This window comes from Saimiri boliviensis, chromosome 15 (genome assembly GCF_048565385.1).
Source record: "Saimiri boliviensis isolate mSaiBol1 chromosome 15, mSaiBol1.pri, whole genome shotgun sequence".
Classification (NCBI taxonomy): Eukaryota; Metazoa; Chordata; class Mammalia; order Primates; family Cebidae; genus Saimiri; species Saimiri boliviensis.
The window spans coordinates 45,687,541-45,705,346 of record NC_133463.1 but is presented as its reverse complement, the minus strand read 5'-3'; the positions used below and the strand labels follow the sequence as shown (position 1 = coordinate 45,705,346).

Genomic DNA, 17,806 nt, shown 5'->3' with positions numbered 1-17,806 from the left:
TATTCATCATGGATGAGCATGGACAACGCCAGGACGGAGGGACCATGGGTAAGCCAAAACCTTCCAGGTCTGGCTCTCCAGTTCCTACCTGCATCTTTCATTTCGATTTTACCACCGGCTCTTGACAAGAAAATGCCAGAGTAGCAGGCAATGAATCCCTCAGCTTAGGTGCCTGGAGAAGAGTTTACAGTCCTGGTATTTGAGATCAGCTCAAAGCCTGAAGCAGTCCAGCATCGCCCCAGGGCTCCTCTCTGAAAAGGAGGGGTGTTCTGGAACTTAGAGCTTCCTGAGCTTTCTACTCCTGCTCCAATCCCCAGAGGCAGCCTCAGTGTTTTTCCTCTGCTGAGATTTCTCAAGTTCCCTTTTTCACATCCCTTATCGACATGTAAACTCCACACTAGGGTGAAAAGGTAGGTGTTTAAGATAGACGGCAACAGCTGGGATCAACTGCCTCTTAAAAGGCTGTCTTGATGAAATGCATCTCTTTATATTTGGGGCATTTGTAAGCAGAATGGGAATGAAACTTGAGAAGATTATGTGATAAGTAGACCATATCCTGTCAAGAGCGGGAGTGTTTCTTTAATAACACAAAGATGAGCTTCTAGATAGCCTACCAGATAGCCAGCCGTCTTCCGCCCAGCGTCTCCCATCATAAATCTTCATTCTTACTCAGGTTTTCTGTAGATTTTTGAGGATAGATCTCATTTCCCTGGAGAGACGGGCCTAAGGAAAGATCTGGAATTCCTCCAGTTAAAAAAAGACACCATTCTGCTTAATCAACATTTGCTCCATCAGAATCAATATCCTGCAGAGGGTGGTTTACATTGTTCTCAAGTCTGTTTGCAGGTGGCTGGGCAAAGATACAGTTCCTGACCTGGACTTTCTGAAAAGGAAAAGAAAATATTCCTCAGAATAGAAAGAAAAAAGCCAACCAAACTCCACTTTTTACAAATAAGCTTCCTTTTGTGAGATATTCTGCCTAGGTTTGCACAAATTTCAGTAAGCTGATATAGTTCAAGAGTTACCTGTATCTTTCCCAGAGTTACCTGTTATTTTTCACTGAGAGGGCTCCGTCACTTACCAAGCATCTATTAAGTATCTATTAAGTTATTGGTCCTCTTGGAATCTTAATTTCTTTATCCCTGATAATAGCTCCCTACCTGCAGTTTATAAATGAAACAGTATGTATAAAATTGCCTAGCCTGTGTTAGACACTCAAGAATAAGTTTCTCACTTTTCTTGATTTATCCATTGAGCTGATAAGAGGAAAATGGGTTTTGGAACTTGAACTAGGTTCCAGTTCTTGCTCCTTTACTTTTCCCAGGCTGCCTCTAAGGCAAATCCCTTAGCCTGGTATGTTCCCTGAACTTCAGCCTCCTCGTCTGCAAAAGTAGCATAATGATAATTTTCTTCCTTTCAGAAAGGGCTAACGAGAACCAAATGAACAAATATAAACTTTGTAGGAGGCATTTGAAACCATAAAGCACATAAAACTTGTTAGAATCATTAATACTCTTCACAGTTGAATAAAATGCATCAAATACTTTATACTTAACCACAAATTACTTAAGAAATCAAATACTATTATACTTAAGAAATTAAAAATCAGTTGTTTCTTAATTCACATAAACCAATTATGATGCATCTTGTTCTAGTTTTGCTGGATTCCTTAAGATTTGGACTCTTTTGGAAGAAGGCTTTTGTACAGGAGCCACACCAACTGAAATGCTCAAAACACATTTCTGAGTTTTGACTGAGGTCTTTTAGTGAAAAATAACAGGTAACTCTGGGAAAAGAGATGTTCTTGAACTGTATCAGTTTACTGACATGTGTTAGAAGTGCAAACCTAGGCAGAATATCTCACAAAGGGTGGCTCAAAACACATACTCTTTGAGCTACAAGGAAGAAACCCAGAAAATAACGATCTCCTGAAGCTCAAACATATGGATACTCAAATAATTTAAGAAACTTCAAGTAGAAGACTATTTGTGCTCATGGTGTTCATCTTTCCCTGTTTGATTCCCTGCTTCCTGAGCAGGATCATGCACCCTGGGATTCAGTGTAGGTGGAACAGCTGGGTGTCCTCCCAGCCTCCTGATGTCACAGCTTATCAGTGTTGATGGACAGAGCACACAGGGCCTTTCCTGCCTTGCTGACCAAACAGAAGACACACTTCTCTGTTTCCACCGTGCTCTTTTCTTCTTGCAAAGGAAAGAGCAACTTTGTTTATGACACTGAAATATATAGGAAGCAATCGATGCATTAATGTCACTGGGCAAATTCCATGCCTGGATGTTAGTGTGAGCTAATTCTATTACCTACCTAGTTCTTGTGCACTCCAAAGTCGAAGGCAGGCAACTGTTGATCATCTGCAGAAGAAACAGCATAGGTCTTATGAAAATCATAGACACTCAGGACCCTTCTTTTTGTTTATTTTAACTGGAAGAGCAGGAAGCTGGAACCATTTGTGAATTACAGAATGTACGTATTAAAGCAAATTCACATGGTACACATGGAACACATGTACATACACAGACACACGCACACCCCGCAATCCATGTTGTAAATTTGAAAGAAATACATTAATCTTATGCAAATTTTGGTTTGGGGTTGACTGTTTCACAGATTTCCAAATATATACATGAAACAAGATTTTAGTGGAATCTCGTTTTTTGTTAATTTATATCTCAAAAGTGAAGGTAAACATAACCCTGAAGAAGTCTGACTTCACGTCCATGTATTTAATAGATAAAAATCCATGAATTCATTTGTTGTTTCTTCCATAAGTATTCAGTGAGTGCTTGCTGTATACTAGGCACTGGGCTCGGTACTGAATTTTCATTGATGAATAAAACCAAAATGGTCCCTACCCTCCGCATTGGCTTTCTGTGCTAAACAGTGTGAGCAGCTTCATTCCCTGTGGTCTAAAGAAGGAGAGAATGGCATGAGAACCCTATCTCCACAGTCATGGTAACCTCTAACCATGGGCCAATGGGTGGGGAAGAGTCACCTTTGTCAATTGGCAAGGCAAACCTGAGGCCATCAAGGCAGTCTGGCATAGCCATGAACAGCACACGCTCTGGAGTCAATCAGTCTGGGTTGAAACCTGACTTCTCCACTCTCTAGCTTTGTGCTCTTGGGCAAACACCTTGATCTCCCTGTGATTCTGAAAAACAGCAGTGATATTTATACACACCTCATAAGGCTGTTGCCATGATTAACTAAGTCAAAACACATAAAGCCATTAGGACAGTGCCTGGAAAATAGCAGGTGTTTAATAAATGTTAGCAATTGTTATTCTTTTTTTTTTTTTTTTTGAGACAGAGTTTCGCTCTTGTTACCCAGGCTGGGGTGCAATGGCATGATCTCGGCTCACCGCAGCCTCCGCCTCCTGGGTTCAGGCAATTCATCTGCCTCAGCCTCCTGAGTAGCTGGGATTACAGGCACGCGCCACTATGCCCAGCTAATTTTTTGTATTTTTAGTAGAGACGGTGTTTCACCATGTTGACCAGGATGGTCTCGATCTCTCGACCTCGTGATCCACCTGCCTCGGCCTCCCAAAGTGCTGGGATTACAAGCTTGAGCCACCGCGCCCGGCCAGCAATTGTTATTCTTATCTGACCTCATCTCCCATCATGGCTCTGCACATAGCCTGGAGTCCAGGCAGGGTTACTTCTCTTCTTGGCCTCTGCCACCATTTCTCCTGCCTACTTCTCCCCTCTTCCCCTTGCCCATGCCTTTTCACACATGGTATTCCATCAGCCTGGAGAGCCTTACCATTTATTTTCTTCCTAGCAAACTTTTCTTACATTCTTAAAGGTTCAGCTCAGGCCAGGCACAGTGGCTCATACCTGTAATCCCAGCACTTCGGAAGGCCGAGGCAGGTGGATCATTTGAGGTCAGGAGTTTAAGACCAGCCCAGCCAACGTGGTGAACCCCGTCTCTACTAAAAATACAAAAATTAGCTGGGTGGTAGTGGCATGTGCCTGTAATCCCAACTACTCAGGAGGCTGAGGCAGGAGGATCGCTTGAGCCCGGGACGCGGAGTTTGGGGTGAGCTAAGTTCGCACCACTATACTCCAGTCTGGGGAACAGAGTGAGACCCTATCTCCAAAAAAAAAAAAAAAAAAAAAAGAGTTGAAAGGCTCAGCTCAAGCTCCCTTCCTCTAGGAAAATCTCCTTGTCCCTGACTGCCAACAGTCAGGTGTCCCTCCACTCCGCTGTCCCAACAGCTGTGACAGCTCTAACCCTCGATTGCATACTGGACTCTAAGGGCTTACTGGTGTGTGCCCTCCCCCCAGACGGGGGCTGCTATAAGGCCATAAGGAGAGGCTCAATCAATTGTTGAATGAATGGATGAATGGGTCAGTGGGAGGAAGGAAAGAAGTTGTGGGGGGGTCCCTGGAACAATCTAATTGGGATACTGAATTGTAATATGTGGAGCAGGCAGTGAAGAAGAACTCTGGGCCCAATGATTGTTTCCTCTTCTGGAGGCTACCACTCTCTGCTATTGGCCTGAAGACATAAGGCAGACAGAGATTGAGCTAAAACAAGGAGCAGCTAACTTTCTTATGACTTTACAACCCATTAGCTCTGACCACACCAGGGACCTGCAAGCAGCCTTCAGATAGCATCTGCAGGCCAGGTGCAGTGGCTCACGTCTATAATCCCAACACTTTGGGAGGCGGAGGCTGCAGTGAGCTGTGACTGTGCCACTGCACTCCACTCTAGGCAATAAAGCAAGACCCTGCCTCAAGGAAAAAAAAAAAAAAAAAAAGATAGCATGTGTACCAAACCTCTGTCTTGAAGCATGTGAATACCTGCGTTTCTCAAGAGGGATGTTTATCCATAGTTTTTTTTTTTTTTTTTTTTTTTTTTTTTGAGACGGAGTTTCGCTCTTGTTACCCAGGCTGGAGTGCAATGGCGGGATCTCGGCTCACTGCAACCTCCGCCTCCTGGTTTCAGGCAATTCTCCTGCCTCAGCCTCCTGAGTAGCTGGGATTACAGGCACACACCACCATGCCCAGCTAATTTTTAGTATTTTTAGTAGAGATGGGGTTTTACCATGTTGACCAGGATGGTCTCGATCTCTTGACCTCGTGATCCGCCCGCCTCGGCCTCCCAAAGTGCTGGGATTACAGGCTTGAGCCACCACACCCAGCCCCATCCATAGTTTTAAGACTATTAAGTCTGGACTGTCCGTAGCTCCCCTTGGTAGTATTTGCTTCAGGATACTACTCAGCAGAAATGATCTTTCTTAAGCTGCAAATTAAGTCCATGATTACTGCCCTTAAAACTGGTCCATTCTTTCAATCTCTGGTTCACCAAAAGCATTACATTTTGATGGACTATTTGCATTTCCAACCAAAAAAATGACTGGTAACTTCCCAATATCAAAGACCCTGGGCACATTAACATTTACCAAACGCACATGCACTGAGGGGGCAGGGGTAGGAGGAGGAATGTTACGTTTGGATATCATTTGGATCACAGTGCTGAAACAAAAATCACAGACTCATTCATTGAGATCTCTGAAAGGGGTAGGTATAATGTTCATCGGATAAAACTTTGAACAAGTAAGAGCTTTTACTTTCCCCAATCTGAATAGAAACAACTAAACATTAGAAAAACAAAGTACAGTTTTTCAAGTTTCACAAACAATATCTCCATATCCTTGTCTTATTTTTGCTCTCATCTGTCTTAAGTCTTCTGCGTTAAGACCTCACTTTGGGTGTTTATTGAGCGTTCTCCATATATCCATCATAGCTAGGGTGAGCTACTTCTATTTCAAGAAATAAGACTTTCTGATGGCTGTCTTCAAAATAGGTTCGTGTTTGTACTCGCTAATTCATTCAGTAATTATGCATCAGCCCAAGACAAATATTCTATGCACAAAGAGGATAAAATAGAGAGCAAAGTCTGCCCTCTGCCCTGGGAAGGTTTTGACTAGTTTGTGAGACTGCTTGAGGGAGAGGATCTGCATGTGTGTACCTAACTGTAACTGACAGGTGTATTTTGAAAATATTACACAAGAATTGAATATTTTACAAAACTTAAATTTTTACAAAATAACATAGTCATATTCCCTGACATACTATCTGGACAGTAGGCACTTGATAAAACTTCGTTCCTTTTTTTTCTACCTTTGAAAATCAAATTGTGTTTAAGATGCATTTAGGGTCTTGATATTTCTGGGAAAGCATCAAATCCTGCTGCACTGAGGAGCTGATAGCAGAGAATTTGAGAGCATAGTCTTTGGAGGTAGACTGATCTGGCTTTCAATGCTGGTTCTCCCTGGCACTTGGTAGAGAAATACCTTTCTGAAAGGAGCTTAAACTCTCTAAACCTTAAGTTCCTCATCTGAAAAATGGAGAAATAGTACCCATTTCATTGTACTGTCAAAAGAATTGCTTGAGATAAAGTATGTAAAGCTCTGCTCATGTGAGTCCTGCATCAATGGTAGCTAGTTTTTGCTGTTTTTCAGGTGTGTGTGTGTGTGTGTGTGTGTGTGTGTGTGTGTATGTGTGTTTTCACACCTCACTCTGCAGCTTCAATCTCCTCACACTCAGATATTCTCACCTCAACCACCTGAGTATCTGGGACTACAGGGGCACACAACCATGCCTGGCTAATTTTTGTTTTGTTTCATTTTGTTTTGTTTTTGTAGAGACAAGGTTTTACCATGTTGCCCAGGCTGGTCTCGAACTCCTGGCCTCAAGCATCTTCCAAGGTGCTGGGATTACAGGTGTGAGCCATTGTGCCCAGCCAGTAGCTACTATTTAATGTAAACAATCACCACACCCAATTTTTCCCAATTTATCTGCTTTGGAAAATCAATTTATCAACGTTGGATTTTCTTTTCTTTTTCCTTTTTTTGAGATGGAATTTCACTCTTCTTGCCCAGGCTGGAATGCAGTGGGGCAATCTCAGCTCACCGCAACCTCCGCCTCATGGGTTTAAGTGATTTTTGTGCCTCAGCCTCCCAAGTAGCTGGGATTACAAATGAATGCCACCGAACCCAACAAATTTTATATTTTTAGTAGAGATGGGGTTTCACCCTGTTTGCCAGGCTGGTCTCGAACTCCTGACCTCAGGTGATCTGCCTGCCTCAGCCTCCAAAAGTGCTGGGATTACAGGGATGAGCCACTGCACCCAGCCTAACACTGGATTTTTTTTTTTTTTAAAGGCAAAACATGCCTGTAATTTGCAACCAAATACCAACTCCAAAAAGGGAAACTATGGGATTCTGGCATCTTTGTTATTGTTTAAGATGTATTATGACAACCGCCTTTCTCCCAAGAACCTTCCCTACCCTGGCAGAAAGGGGTTTGTACCCACAGGCCAGCGTACATTCTTCCCATGTGATGAATGTAAATCTTGCTCTATATCTACCTAACTTTCTTATCTAAGAGGTTCATCAAGCCTGAACCCTGTAACCTCTTTAGGGTTCTCATTTATGCTCTTTCTTTTTGTTAATATGTCCTCCCACAGCACCGCCTTGGGACTACAAATTCTGGGACAGAGGGATTAACAGAATAGATCCATCCGAGAGAGAACCATTCTCCAGCAGCAGCATAGCCATGCCAAGCAGTGACCCTGTGGGCATACCCTGCCTGCTTGTGTGGGTCCTCTCCTGGGTACTGTTTACGTTGAGTCACACGAGTCAAGCAGCCAGGCTCCATATGGCAAAGTAGACAGTAGACAGTGCATTGTACCTTGCAGAGCCTGTGATGGAGAGAAATCAATGCTCCCTCTTAAAATTACCTTTGCAAAATACTTAATGTAAAACAATAGTTCTGAAGTCTAGAGAAGGCTTGGAATCTTGAAAATCAACAGATCTGTTCAACAGTATATATAGGGCTCTCTTCCTGGGCCTGGAGGAAATATACACAATTTTGACATAGAAATTTTTCATCCCATTTCAGAGGACTCAGATTCCCTGCAGTTTTTCCACACACTCCTTTGTGTACCCACCTAATCTAGGGGAATCCAAAACAACACCTAAGTCCTTGTCCAGATCTGAATGGTCTCTTTTTTTCAGTCATGAGAAATCCAACAAAGTGGTAAGCTCCTAAGAATTCAAACACTGAGTCAGATCTCACAGTGCGGACTCTGTCTCTGCTCTGGGTATTGCTGTCTGTTACAGGCGGATGATCATTCATCCTACTGGGGACATCCTGGCAGGTTTCCTCAGGCCCAGGCATTGTACAAAACTCCAGAAGCTGCTCAGTTTGAGAAAAGGAGGGCTATGCAGAAAGACCCCGGCATTGTAACAAACCTGGGACCTTTAGTGAGCAGTTGAGATCATTTTCTCCTCATCAGGAGCAGGCTCAAAATGGATGTGCAAACCAGGAGATTAGGGAGCACCGAGCAGCCTCGGGGTTGTTTTCTGCCTGGTTCAGGAGAAGCTGCTGTAGGAATTTTTGCCGCCAGCCTCTTGTTGAGTGACAGGAAGAGAAAAAAAGGATCATTTGAAGGCTCCCTGATTCAAAGGGTGTATACAGAATGCCAGGCCCTGGCTGCCCTGGAGAAAGCCACTCTGGTGCCAGCTTAGGGAACAAATGTGTTCCCACTGTCTCCTGGAAAGGCTTTCCCCACCCCTGCTGAGGGGGTGAATTTCAAAGCAGCTGACTTCTTGCCCTTTTTAATAGGACTGCAAGTGTTCCCATTTTAATTCTAAAACTTTCTCCCAATTTTCCACTCCTCCAATGCCTCCCCAAGAAAAGCTGGTATTCTGGGTCACTGAAATGGCGTCGGGTTATTAAGCAGAGAAAGGGGATTAGAGGAACAGTTTCTAGCAGCAGCAGCGAACACAGTTATGGTATTGAGAGCTCGCATTGCATGTTAATGAAATGCTACAAAACATCAAACCCCTAAAGGTAGCAGTGAAAGCCACGAAAATCTTTTCTGGAGTTTGCCTTCTATAGCTGTGGATCTAAAAGTTCTTCTTGTACATTTATAATCACACTTTTCCTCCTTTGGAGACACATGCAGCCTCACTCCCAAACCATGGTGTTTTAAATGTGTTTTAAATGCTGACCACCCCATCTTTCCCTGGCACCATGGAGCCTTTCAGTCTAAAACCCCAAGGTCTGCGAAGTCTGGCCAGTACACTGGGGAGAGGTAGTTGAGTAATTAAGTTAGCTGTTAGCTGCTGTGAGCGGACTTCAGGATTTCATCGCAGCTGCCTGCCTCTGTCTCCCCAGCCGCCCTCCCACATCTTCCTATGAGACCGGCTGTGTGTGTGAAGGAGGTGCTGTTTCCCACAGCTCTGATCTAATTCGGCTGAAATTCAATCTCCGTGTGACCAACCTCAGCCAGCGCTCTCCCACCCGCCGCCGGCCTCCCCTCTGCGGACTGTGTGTGCTGCCCATTTACACTGTCAATCCCACAGCCTCCCCTCCACCAGCCCCTGGGTATAGACTTACGGTGTCAGCGGGCCAGCCTTGGGGGCTCGCCTGCTGCCCGGACGCTCACCCCTCATCCCCAGTGCTCTGAGGGCAGACACTCTATACCTGCCACTCGGCAGCCTGAATGGGGCCTGTGAGTTATCACAGGAGAAAGGGCAGTGGAGCCAGCTGAGGCTGAGAACCCGAAACAGATGTCAAAGACATCAGGCCACGTTTTCCATGGATCTTCAGTGCCCAGAAAGATTTATGACCTCTTTTAACCCCCTTTTAACGTGGGTTGAACTGGGCTTGTTTTATAGAGAGGAAACAAGGCTGGCAGTCCTGCAGAGAGCCACCAGAGCAGCAGGGCCTGCCCTGGGTCTGCGGACCCTTGCTTCCTTTCTTTGTCATCCCTCCCTTAAGCTCCATCCCTTAGCCTCTGTATTTGGTGGGGACATTCCATCACAGACTCATCAGAGCTCTCCATCCCCTGAGAGCCCAAAGCTGCCTGTGGCTTTGACCCTAAATGGATTCAAATTGGGATTGCATCTTCATACTGAACAAGGAAATAATAAGTATCTTCTAGAAAAGCAGAGATTGCAGAAGGCCAGCACTGGCCAGTGATGCAGGGCCCTGGCTTTTTTTTTTTTTTTTTTTTTTTTTTTGTGGCCTAATTGTTACCTAGTCATGTTGTCCTGGATCAGGCACACTTTCTTTTGACCAAGAAAGCTTTGAACTCTGCTTTGCACTTCCTGCAAGAGGAGGATTTCTACCTCAGGGCAGGGAGGCACAGGAAGGCAGAGGTTTGCGGGTGCCTTTACAAGCCCTGTGAAGCAAAAGGGAAGGGGTTTACAAAGGCGTCATAATTAGAAATGGTGTGTCAAGGCAGGCAAGCACCACCTGAATGTGACCCTGCCGGTCTCCTCCCAGGCTGCTGCAGGAACACAGAAAATTCAGCGTGGCTTCAGCATGGGCATCCAAGCCATTTTCCAATGCAAAGGATCCTCGTCTTCCAAACTTTCATTCATTTTACTGCATACATTGGTGCCAGGCAAGGGCCCACTTTCATGCTCCTTTCTTTTAAGAGAATTATAATTTGCTTTTGCTAACAACCCTCCGACTTGCTTATCTTGATCTACAGATAAAAACAGGCCCCTGGCGCTGGAAAGTGTTTCCCGCACCTCCCTCAGACTCCCAGACACTCAATTTGCATTCAGCCTCAGAGAGAGTTTAAAGCCTGCTGTGTCTCCTTTTTTTGGACAGTGGATAGTTATGACCAGAAGTAAAAAGAGAAAAGTCTCCAGCACTTAAAAAAATCAACTAACTTTTTTTATGAACTTCTGCTCACAGTTAGGCTGTGTCGCCAAGGGTGGTGCCCTGAGAAGGAGGCTCACTTCTCCCTAGGGAAGAGGAACTTCCTGCAGCCAACCTCGGAAATAATTGTCTCCCTGAGTCCTGAGAAAACTGCCCCAAATGTTAACACATGAATCTTAAAGAAACGAGCCTAGCTTTTACCGACTTAATGTCATATAATTATTTCAGAGTTTAAGTCTTTACAAGAAAGAGGGAGTGGATCAGAAAATTGAAGGGGATGAACAGAAGAGGAATGAGATTCCTTTGTTTTCCCGTTTCTCTCCCAGTGTGCAGGGCATGCTTGTCTGTGCTTTCGTCTCTCAGTAGCAAATGCACAGCACACTCGACAGCACGTGGCGCAGCTTGGAAGGTGCTGATTTCAGCTCAAGTCCATTTTTAAGGGTCACTTTAATAAAGCTTCCTCTGGTGTCTTGGATCTTAGAACAGCAAATGTACAGTGAAATGAGGACAGAAGATCTGCACGCCAGTCCTGACTCCTGACCACTAAGTTACAATGTAGTTGGCACAAGTCATTAAGCTTCAGATAACTTATTACAATTACAGCTCTAAAATGACACCTCCCCTGTCCACCTCTGCGGGTTATATATAGGAAAATAGGAAAACACTGAAAAGTTAAAAAATGCTGCTATACAAACAAAAGTTATTATTCTTACAATAATAAACTTTATTATGAGTATTCTATAAGTACATTTTTAAATTTAATTTTTTTAAATATAGAAACAAGTTCTCTGTTGCCCAAACTGGTCTCAATCTCCCGAACTCAAGCGATTCTCCTGCCTTGGCCTCCCAAAGATCTGGGATTACAGGTATGAGCCATGATGCCTAGCCTGTAAGTAGTTTAACTATTACCAGTATTCACAAAACAGCGGCATAGAATTCATTAAGTAAAGAAAAAGCTCGGACACCATCTACTCCAATCAGTTTTAAATGCATCCATTTAAAACATAAGTGACAAAGCCCCATCCTCCAGAAACATTGATTCCACAGGTGTAGATTAGCCTAGGAATCTGGATTTTAGATCACCACCTTGGGATATTCAGAGATAGAATCCAACAACCTGACTTTGAGCAACACTGTTTTGCAAAATGAGGAAATTGCTCGTTCTCCCATTCCCTGGCCATATCCTTGCTCCCACTGGGGCTGGATGTGAGAATAGAGCACATTGCTCTCACATCCCTTCATTAATATTTCAGAATCTACAACATGAAGGACTAGAAAGAAACAAAGCGGAATGCGGGATTATGTAGATGGGTTTGGTTTCCCTTTAATGATGAGAAAAATGCACGTCTGCTCTGAGTGGATGATAAATTGCACAAGTGTTCTTTGCTAAGCTTCAGGGTCAAAGTCAACAATATAAAAGAAAATATACCTCTGTTTAGTTGAAAAGGACTTACGTTCAAGGCATTGCACAACAGGGCTGGTGTGGGTTACACTCTGTCAAATGGCCCTGTTCATTTATTCAGCTTTCCACAGAACTTTGCCAAAGAGGACAATGAGGGAGAGAGAGGGATTTAGCTGTTGTGGTTGCAGTTTGTTTTTGCACCTGGTAGGTTTTTTTAAAAAATGACTATAGTTTGAGAATATCATGATCACATTTTGAAGATAGTAAAATCATCTGTACGTGAAGTTGGGATAATGAAATGACAGGCCTCTCATAAAAGGAATCTCCTTTCAGTAACCATTGCCTATACTTGCCGTAAGTGAAAAAAAAAAAAAAATGAACTGAGGAGGAACTTTCTAGAAAGGTAGATGACTCCTAGAAATCTGGGAGCTTTTCATCTTTATTAAACTCATTTGTCTTGCAACTTTCTATTTCTAAAATGAGCAAACAATTTAACAAAAGCAGTCTCTGGGAAACCAAAATACAGAACTTGAAATGGAATCCATTTACTTACAGAAAACTCTCAGGTGCCTCCTCACACCTCTTTACACCCAGTTCTAATGCACACGTGTGTGCCCACATGTTTAAACGTGTGTCTATATTGGTCTTCTAGACTCACAGTAAAGTAAGTTGAAAATTAGAAAATTAGGGGAGAAGAACTTCTGAAAATAGAGTGCGTTGATAACCAGAGTGATAGGTCAATGGGCTGATGAAAAGCCGGGAGACAGAGAGTCTATTTAAAAGTTTTCAAAATAACTTCAGAATCAGAAAATGTGGGACCCTTTATGTGCTCCAAAAGACCCTCGGGGCCCTGTTGCATTTCAGCAGAGCAACAAAATCTTGTTCACTATTATGATCCCAAGGCATCAGGAAAAAAATTAAATTTCATCCTATTTTCTCTGTTTAAGAAGGTACTAAACAACGGATTTTGGAAAGATTTTCATCAAAATGGTTAAAATTAAAAGGTGTCCATGCTGAAAGAGACAAATCCTTATCTTTCCAGAATTCGCATTTACTCAAAAACCTTTTCCGCCAGAGTTTCTGAATAAGCAAAGTTTGTCTAAGGAGCAAAGTTTGGGAGAGAAGGGGAGGGGGAGGCGGAAGGGGAGGAACAGCTGTTTTGAGTTAAGAAGCATGTTAATGACAGCACAGGAGTCAGAAAGATGCTTGGGTTCGCCTGCTGGTCTAAGAGGCAATGTATTAAACTGTCTAATAAAAACAATTGTTCTAGGCCTGTAATAATGGACGTGAGGAGAAAGATTCAGAAGACAGCATTGATGAATGAGGTATCCGTGGCATAAAACCATCCTCCCCTGCACCCTCAGCCTAAGGCTGTTATCAGAAGTAGGTGACACTACACAGGCACGGGGTGACGAGGGGCGTGCTGGAAACGGCCCAGTCTAACTCACCACATTTTGGCTTCACGGGGAGCATTTTCTGAGAGGGTCCGTCACCTGAACTGTAGATGGACCAGGGCAGGAACAAGAGGAGAGAAAAGGGGATGCTTTCAACTGGAAGATTAATGATAAACATGAAATAGCGTGATGACTGCGAAGGTTTCAGGCCCTGGAGTCACTAAGAAAAAAGAAAACAGAATGCCGTTTTATCTTCACAGTGGTTCCTATAAAGGGGTCAGCAGGTCATGGTAGAAACTATCCATTAATTACTTCTATGTCAGTGGCATGCCAGTAGTCAGAGAGCCCAGCCCCTTTACAAGGAGACCCTGAGCTCAGTGATGCCCACCAGGAAAGGCCAGGGGTGTGGGGGAGGAGTCCTCCCACTCACCTTCCTGAGCAGGGGGCAGAAGCCACACCAGGCCCCTCGTCCTGCTTGCCTCTCTCACCCCTGCACCTATATCCCACAGCCACTGAAAATGTTCCCCAAACCTCGCACTGACCAGGAAACTGTCTGAATTGAAATACGACTGAGACTAAAGTGTCCCTATTTTAGAAATGAAGAGATACACTAGGAACGCAATCAGAATCAAAATCTGCCGTCTCCAGAGCCTAAACCTGACCTTGACTTTAGCCCTCAACCTTCTCCCTGGCCACTTGACAAGACGTAGTCACGTTTAAGACTTTCGAAACATATACATCCTTCAAAAACTTTTTACGATTCTGTGTCATGTCATCTAATTTGTGCCGCAGATGATAAGAAATATAAATACACATGCATTATTATTATTATGTTTTTTGAAAAGGTAAAGTCCTAGGCATCAACAACTCCCTATATATAAACGACTCCTAAATCCAGCTCTTTCCTCAGTGCTGGACTTGGATACCCACCTGGCTATCCCGTAACTTCTAAACGAATTAAATGTGAACCAGTTCACTTTCTTGCAGATGCAGGTCTGTCGTCGCCTTTTCTGCTTGGCAAGTTATTGAGATGAGGTAAGACTAACGGGATGAATAATCCCAAACACATCTGTCCCATCTCACAACAGAGGTAAAGACTTGTATTGACTGGTTCTTAAGGACGAGTAAAGGATTTAGAAGCTGATGCAAGAATGTGTGCGTCATGGTCCTACATATCAGCAATTCTGAATCATGAGTAGTTGAGGTAAATTATATCAAGTCAGCAGACGCTCAGAACAGGCACTAATGATAGTTTGTGTTTTTTGTTGTTGTTGTCAGTCACCAGGCTGGAGTGCAGTGGCACGATCTCTGCTCACTGCAACCTCCGTCTCCCAGATTCAAGTGATTCCCCTGCCTCAGCCTCCTGAGTAACTGGGACTACAGGCACTTGCCACCACGCCCGGCTAATTTTTTGTGTTTTAGTAGAGATGGGGTTTCACTATGGCCAGGATGGTCTCAATCTCCTGACCTCATGATCCGCCTGCCTCGGCCTCCCAAAGTGCTGGGATTACATGCGAGAGCCACCATGCCTGGCCCTAACAATAGTTTTTATCACTGTTATGATCACAGTCTACAGTCCCAGGAGTTTCCCTTGACAGAAGGACACTATGAGAAAAGTCTGGCATTGGGTGCCCATGTCCCCATTGCTTTGTTCCAAGCATAGAAACCTGCTCACTCAGATCCCATTCCAAAAATGGTTCTATCCACATTTTCTTTTCTCATAGCCTCACAGAAAGTTAAACTCTAAAAAGACACTAGAGTTCTTCTATCTCAGCCCCTTTATGTTCGGATGAGGTCATGGAGATTGAAAGAAGGGCTACGCCCATCAGTCACAGAAATCCAGTGGTAACTAGAACGAAGATGATCTTGGTTCTAGTTACAAGGAAGCCTCTTTCCTTTCTGCTTTCACAACTACACTACAGTGAAAAAAAATTAATAACTTTCCCAGAGATATTTATACTTTAACAGGGTTCAAAGAATCAAGCTAACTCAGCAATAAGAGCAGAGAATCAGGGATCAACTGCAAAACAGAGCAGGTGTTTATAGGCTAGCTACCCACGAGGCTGAGTATTCTGAAATACATCCCTTTCAACGTCAGAGAGGTCTGACATGTTTACAAAGCTTCTTTGTCTCTTAAACACCTTTCAATATTAATGCCTTCATAACTGGAAAGCAAAACACTTGAAGTGACTACATTGCATTACTTACTGTGTAGTGTGCTTGTCATAACCAGATTCATCAGGTAATTTAGGGCTTCCTCTTATACGTGCAGTAATCTGCAGTATTTCCCTTGAAGAAAATGGAGGCTAATAAGTAATTCTCATTTCCTTTTCCAGTTGTTCTTGGTATTTTGTTACCAATTTAGTGATGGCTCAACTATAAATTTGAGCAGGAGGAAGGACGAAAGGTGTGGAGTGAGGTAATGGACATGGGTTTGGGTCCAAGAGATGTCTGTGTTTACTCTCCTTAATGACTGTCAAGGCAGTTCCCCTGATATCCTAATTCAATTGCAAGAGAACCAGCATGTCTAGTCCCAGGCATTGCTTCCAGAACACTATCTCACTTCCTTATCACTTCCCCATCCTTCCCTCTTTCAAGACTGGAAATGGCTTTGTCATTTCCATTTACTTTCACCTCTACCTTCCCCACTTCTTCCCCATTTATCTCAGCAAGATAAATGCAAAATAAACTTTATTCAGAAGACATACTTGACCTAGTACGTCATAGTGTGCAATAAGCGTGCTGAGATTAATCCCATAATTGGTATCCCTTCTTCTGTGCCTATGGATAGATGCCCTGGAGAAACTGGCTTAGTATTAAATGAAATATACATGCATAAGTTGTACAGGATGTAGATTGAAATATTACTTAAATGCTAACAAGGTGAAGATTATGATTCTAAATAAGATTCTTGACATTTTTCATTGAGTTTTCCAGGGCTCCTTACAGGGAAGTTACAGGAATTTTTCCACAAAGCATCCATCCACCACTATGAAATTCAAGTTCTGGTCCATGTCTTTAAAAATCTTGAGCTGTTTTGCAGTCTATTCCATCATACATTTATCTTTGTTTTAATATAAAAATTTCCCAAAACTTCTCATAAAATGGATGCTTCAAGAAGATACACCTGGGCTAGGTGGGGTGGCTCATGCCTGTAATCCCAGCACTTTGGGAGTCCAAGGTGAGTGGATCACAAGGTCAAGAGATTGAGACCATGTTGGCCAACATGGTGAAACCCCATCTATACTAAAAATATAAAAATTAGCTGGGCATGGTGGCCCTCACCTGTAGTCCCAGGTACTCAGGAGGCTGAGGCAGGAGAATTGCTTAAACCTGGGGGACAGAGGTTGCAGTGAGCCAAGATCGTGCCACTGTACTCCAGCCTAGGTGGCTGAGTGAAACTCTGTCTCTAAAACAAAAACAAAAAGAAGAAGATGCACCATGTTTATCCTATGACTTTCAATAGCCCCTGTAATACCACTGCATATTCCAGCTTGAGAAATCAAACTTAACCATCAAAGGGACTATGAAAAAGAGCCATGCTCTTTGAAGGCCAGGGTCCCAACTTTATTTTAAGGCTTTCTTTTTCTTTTTACCAATTATAAAATCTGACAAGTGTTTCTGCTGAATAAGTATACTGAACTTTTTTTATTTTATTTTATTTTTATTTTTTTTGTGAGACAGTGTCTTGTTCTGTCGCCCAAGCTGGAGTGCAATGGCTCGACCACAGCTTACTGCAACCTCCGCCTCCTGGGTTCAAGTGATTCCCCTGCCTTCCAAATAGCTGGGATTACAGGCACATGCCACAACACCCAGCTAATTTTTGTATTTTTAGTAGAGATGAGGTTTCGCCATGTTGGCCAGGCTGGTCTCGAACTCCTGACCTCAGGGGATCCACCTGCCTCAGCCTCCTAAAGTACTGGCATTACAGGCATGAACTACGGCACTCAGCCAGTATACTGAACTTCTGAGGTGCTATCCAGTCCATGTGTCATTGCCAAAAACTATTTTTGTCCACAGCTCTGTTAAAGGGATAGACCAGACCTTGTTAATTTTATGTGCCAGCAACTTCCCCAGGTCAGACCCAGCCCAGGCTGATCATATCAGACACTCTTCTGAAAATTTAGAATTGGAACCCAGGAATTACCCAGTTTTGGGCCCCAGAGCAGAGAGGTCACTCAGAGCCAGGGCTAAAGCAGTCTTTTTATGCCTAAAACTTTCTGAGGCAGAACAGGTCAGTCCAGAGAGAAAAAGGGAATTAAGCAAAATTGCTTTAAAAAGTAAGGAAACAATAATAAATAAGCCAA

At 43.5% G+C, this 17,806-nt stretch overlaps 1 protein-coding gene across 2 annotated transcripts in view; it reads right to left on the bottom strand.

The window, feature by feature from the left end:
• Positions 1-614: 614 nt before the first annotated feature.
• Positions 615-17,806, bottom strand: part of MRPS28 (mitochondrial ribosomal protein S28) — a 207,542-nt gene continuing 190,350 nt past the window's right edge. The window contains exons 4-6 of one of the 2 annotated variants that reach the window (XR_012514109.1): positions 7,609-7,725; positions 2,323-2,369; positions 615-883 (exon numbers count right to left, since the gene is read on the bottom strand). The gene's annotated coding sequence lies outside the window, so the exon portion shown is untranslated. The remainder of the gene's footprint in view (positions 884-2,322; positions 2,370-7,608; positions 7,726-17,806) is intronic. The other variant, XR_012514108.1, reaches the window with a different exon arrangement.